The sequence below is a fragment of the Barbus barbus genome (assembly GCF_936440315.1).
Source record: "Barbus barbus genome assembly, chromosome: 2".
NCBI lineage: Eukaryota > Metazoa > Chordata > Actinopteri > Cypriniformes > Cyprinidae > Barbus > Barbus barbus.
In genome coordinates, this window is record NC_136730.1 from 30,280,320 (window position 1) to 30,286,319 (window position 6,000).

Genomic DNA, 6,000 nt, shown 5'->3' on the forward strand with positions numbered 1-6,000 from the left:
GATGTTTTTTGTAATTTAAAAGGTGATGTAGGAAGAGCATTATTTGCGGATGACGGGGCAATTTGGAAAAGAGGACGTAATATTGCATGTGTAACACAAAGTATTCAAAAAGCAGTAGATGAAGTAGAGGGGTGGGCAAATAATTGGAGCTTTAGATTATCTGTGGCTAAGACTCAGGTTATATGTTTTACTAAAAGGAAAAAAATACCAGAGGTTACGGTAAAGTTGTATAAGCAGGAATTGGAGCAAGTGCCAGTAGTCAAATATCTCGGTGTATGGATGGATTCCAGGATGACTTTTGCTATACATGCTAAAAATCTGATTAAGAAATGTAAAAAAGGAGTAAATATATTAAGATGTTTAACAGAGGTGGAATGGGGAGCTTGTAGATTATCGTTGAAAAGAATATATAATACTTTAATTAGATCAAGTTTAGATTATGGAAGTATAATTTACGGTTTTGCAAACGAGACTATACTCAAAAAGATTGAAGCAATACAAAATCAAGCTCTAAGAATATGTTGTGGTGCAGTCAGAACATCTCCCATAGCAGCTCTACAGGTAGAAGTTGGTGTTGATCCGTTAAAACTTTGAAGACATAAAATAAGACTGAATTATTGGGTTAATATAAAAGGTCATAAAAAGAATCATCCAGTGAAGGGAGTACTAGAAGAATGCTGGGAACATGGGAACAAAAACATTAAAAGCTTGGGATGGAGTGTTCAAAGAGAAGCACAAGAAGCGGGTATTGAAAATTATGATGTTAGCCCTACTGTGTTATTATCCAGTATACCACCATGGATTTTTCCAATGCCAAAAATTGACCTACAAATTCAAATGAAATTTAAGAATGAGAAAAACATCCTAAAGAATATAATAGCACAGCAGTATTTAGATCAGACTTACTCATCATGGGTGCAAATATTTACTGATGGGTCTAAGGATCCTATCTCTGGAAGAACAGCAGCTGCTGTATATATTCCTAAGTTTCAAATTAGTATCAAGAAAAGAATAAGTGATCATATCTCTGTATTTGCAGCAGAATTAGTTGCCATGATGGTCGCACTCCAGTGGGTAGAGGACGTAAAACCGATTAGTAGCTATATGTTCTGATTCGTTTGCAGCAATCACAAGCCTCGTAAGTGGAAATAAAGTATCAAGGCAAGACATTATATATGAGATACTTGCAAGTTTGCTAAGAATAAGTAGTGTAAGCTTAATAGTGTTTGTGTGGGTTCCTGCTCATGTGGGACTGGAGACCAATGAAGTGGTAGATAGACTAGCAAAGCAAGCAGTAAAACATAATGAGATAAATGTGCAAGTGACGTTGAGCAAAAATGAAGTTAAAAGTAAAATAAAAGAATTCATAAACAATAAATGGCAAGAACTATGGAATAATGAGGTCAAGGGAAGACAGTTGTATAGTATTCAGAAGCAAGTAGGAAATGGAAGAAGTGTTTTTAGGAATAGGAAAGAGGATACGATTGTTTCTCGTATTAGAATAGGGCACACACGATTAAATCATTCCTTGTTTAAGATAGGAAAACATGATACGGGAAAATGTAATTATTGTGATCAGGCAGAAACAATAGAACATGTTTTAATAAAATGTTTCAAATATGGAAAAGAAAGGTTAGTACTTAAGAGGATAGTAAGAAAATTGGGTGTGGTAGTATTCAGTATGGAAAGTCTTTTGGGAAAGCAAGTAGAACAAGTAAAAATATATAGTGCGATAATTAAGTATCTCAAAGCAATAGGAGTAGATTGGAGAATTTGAAGTGTAGGGGTTAATTAAATTTTTTATTTAAATTTATTTTTTTTATTTAGTTGATTTATTGTTTTCAGTGCTTCACACTCCAGTCCAGTTGGTGGCGGTAATGCGCCGAAAGTTGGTTTGCCAACCGCCATAAAACACCAAATGAAGAAGAAGCTGGTTTGTTGTGTTGGTTCCTTGTGAATAAGGGAATTCATTGTCAGTTAACTAGTTGTATTAGTAGTGTTGTTCCTCTTCAGGAACTCAAGCTGCGTCAGGAGACGCTTTGGGGAACTCCTTCAGCGTAACCGACTCTGAATACCAATGAAATCTGTCCAATGGATGGGAGGGACGTCACGGGTGAGGTGACGTAATGACCAGCTGGTATAAAAGCATGTGCGATGAAACCGGCGTCAGCTTTCTGTCATTCAGCTAAGCGCTCTGTGTACTTGTAAGTCTTATTTACTGTTGTCTGTCTGTTTGCATCATGTCCAAAAAGCTGTGCAAAGCGAAGCATGGGAGTGAGGCACAATACAGGCTGTGTGTTCCTCCCTGCAAACGATATTTGTGTGCGGGGGATACATACAGCTTGTGTGTGCTTTGCTTGGGAGCGAGACACGCGGAGGCAGCCCTCGAGGGGGCTGATTGCCCGCACTGCGAGGGCCTTCCTCTGCGCGTGCTTCGCTCCCGAAAGGCCCTCTTCTCTGGAGAGGGCTCTTTCATTGGCGTTCCCCGTGGCACTGGCCCCGCTTCTGCTAAGGTGGAGCGGAGACAGCGCTCGTGGGGTTCGCAACGGGATCTGGCGGAGGGATCGGAGACGAGCGAGTCTCTATCTCCATCCTCACCTGCCGGATCCCACGACCGCTCCCCGAGATCGGAAGCCCGCCTGGCGGATACTTCCCCTCAGGCAGCGGCTGCGGCGTTTCTCATGTCTTCCTCCGAGGAGGTTGACATGGGAGGCGCCGAACATGTTGCACCCCCTCTTTCACCCCAATATGAGGAGCTTGTGGAGGTGATCACTCGTGCTGCAGCCAAGTTGAGTCTCGACTTTGGTGTCTCTGTTGTCAGCAGGTACCAGGAGGCTGGGAGGCAGGCGGCGGCGTTCCAGTGGTTTCTTCCTCGCCACTCTCCAGCTCTTGGGGCTGCTGGGCGAGAGCAGCCCCTGCCGCATGCTGGCTCCTCACATAGGGAGGCGCAGAAGGAGAGCGTGGCCACCCATGCGCCTCCTTGCAAGCGGGGTGGAAAGAAGGGTGTGCGGTCAAAGACCTCTCAGCCTAAGCAGGATCTGCTGACCGTGCTTCAGGCAAAGAGGTCTTCGGCCAAGAAGCCCTGATGGTGGTGGACCAGGGCTTATGAGGGTAGCCCCCGCTGGGGTAGAGCGACGATCGCCGCAGCGTACTGCGATCTTCCAACCCTGCCACCTATGGTGTACCAGGGCGCAGCGGTCTCCAGCGAGCACACATGTCAGCTTCTTCCGCCCGGTACCGTAGCGGAGCTAAGACGCTCGCCAACCCTTCAGGGGTCACTGGAGCAGCTAGCCGCTCTGATTACACCAGAGGCCAGTCTCGAGAGACTGGTTCCCTTAGTAGACTATTTTGCAGCGTGGAAACTACTGCCAAATGTGTCTCGATGGGTCCTGCGCACTGTAGAGAGAGGCTACAGAATCCAGTTCGGTTCTCGTCTGCCTCAATTCAACGGGGTGATTTCCATGTTAGTGGGCCCCGAGCAGGCTCTGGTAATGGAACAAGAGGTACATACTCTCTTAAGGAAGGAGGCCATCGAGGTGGTTCCTCCTCACGAAAGAGAGTCCGGGTTCTACAGCCGGTACTTCATAGTTCCAAAGAAGGATGGAGGGTTGCATCCCATTTTAGATCTGCGGCATCTGAACCGCTCAGTCAGCAGACTGAAGTTCAAGATGCTCACGCTCAGGCAGGTCGCGTCTCAAATCAGGTCCGAGGACTGGTTTGTCGCGATCGATCTAAAAGACGCATACTTCCACATCTCCATCCTTCCCACTCACAGGAAGTTCCTGAGGTTTGCTTTCGGAGGCAAAGCTTACCAATATCGGGTACTTCCCTTCGGCCTAGCACTCTCACGAAGTGTGTGGACACCGCGTTAGCTCCGCTGCGGCTACGGGGTGTCCGCATACTCAATTACATCGACGATTGGTTGATTCTTGCTCAATCAGAGCGGAGGGCGGCTCAACATCGAGATGTTGCTCTCGCCCACATGAAAGTGTTGGGGTTAAGACTGAACGCCAAGAAGAGTGTTCTTTCTCCATTACAGAGAACCACTTATCTTGGTGTGGTGTGGGATTCGACCATGATGCAGGCACGTATGTCCCCTACTCGGATCTAGTCGATCTTCACGGAAGTCAGGAGAGGGAAAGAAGGCCAGTCACTAACTGTCAAGCAGTTTCAGAGACTGCTGGGTCTGATGGCGGCTGCGTCCAACATGTTACCTATTGGCCTGCTGTACATGAGACCCCTACAGTGGTGGCTCAAGACTAAGGGGTTCCCCCCGAGGGGATACCCGCTTCACATGATCAAGGTCATGCGGCGGTGCCTATGTGCCTTGGACATGTGGAGACAACCTTGGTTCTTGTCCCAGGGCCTGGTGCTGGGAGCTCCGTGTCGCCGCGTAACGCTGGCGACGGACGCATCCCTCACCGGTTGGGGAGCGGTCATGAGTGGCCACCCTGCCCACGGTCTGTGGAGAGGTCATCATCTCACCTGGCACATCAACAGGCTCGAGATGCTGGCCGTGTTTCAGGCTCTGAAATACTTTCTCCCAGACCTGAGAGGTCACCATGTGTTAGTTCGCACCGACAACACATCAGTGGTCTCTTATATCAACCACCAAGGAGGTCTGCGGTCGCGCCCCCTGTACAGGCTGGCACACCAGATCCTTGTGTGGGCTCAGGACAAACTCCTCTCTCATTAAGAGCAGTTTACATCCCTGGGCATCTCAATGTGGGAGCAGACACCCTGTCGAGGCAGGGGCTTTTATCCGGGGAATGGATGCTTCACACCGCGGTGGTGAAGCAGATCTGGAGAGGGTTTGGCCTGGCTCAGGTGGACCTCTTCGCTACTCAGGAGACAGCGCAATGTCCCCTCTGGTACTCTCTACGTCATCCAGCTCCGCTGGGGCTGGATGCCATGGTACAGACGTGGCCGAGGCTTCGTCTGTACGCCTTTCCCCCGATTGCTCTGCTCCCCGGAGTTCTGGAGAGAGTGCGCCGGGACGGACTCCGGCTGCTATTGGTAGCCCCGTTCTGGCCGGGCCGAGTATAGTTCTCGGACCTGATTTCCCTCCTCCTCCATAGGAGATTCCAGTCAGGAGGGATCTCCTCTCACAGGCAGGAGGCACCCTTGTGCACCCCCGCCCGGAGTTGTGGAAGCTGTGGGTGTGGCCCTTGAGGGGGCACGGCTCATAGCTTCCGGTCTCTCAACCGAGGTTGTTGAGACCATTCTCTAATCCAGAGCTCCCTCTACGAGGAGACTGTACGCCCTGAAGTGCGGAGATGGTGCGAGATCGCCAGCTCGACCCAGTTAACTGCCCGGTTAGTACAGTGCTGGAGTTCCTGCAGGCTCGACTCTCCGCAGCGTTAACCCACTCCACCTTGAAGGTTTTCGTGGCGGCAATTTCGGCCTACCACACCCCTCTTGGTGGACAAACAGTGGGCAGACACCCCCTAGTTACTTCCCCCCCTTGGGACTTGGCTGTGGTGTTGAACGCTCTCTGTAGGCCTCCATTCAAGCTTATTGAGGAGATCTCAGATCGCCACCTTACCCTGAAGACCGTGTTTCTTCTGGCGATGACATCTCTGAAGAGAGTTGGGGACCTGCAGGCCCTGTCAATGGCCCCTACCCATTTGGACTTTGCGCCTGGTATGGCCAAAGCCTTTCTTTACCCTCGTGTAGGGTATGTCCCCAAAGTTCCTTCAGTCACGCCACAGCCTGTCGTACTGCAGGCCTTTAGTCCTCCTCCTTTTCGGGAGCCTGACCAGCAAAAGCTAAACCGTATGTGTCCAGTGCTCGCATACGCATATGTTAACTGATGGGCTGGAGTGGTGTGGGTTATTGTGATGTTTTTATCAGCTGTTTGGACCCTCATTTTGACGGCACCCATTGATAGTAACAATTCCACACCTCTACAGTTCAGCTGTGCACACTGCATGAAGAGCACTTCACGGTAAGATGTTTTTCAGTCTGTCAGCTCAACCAATATTTTTGCTTTATGACTAC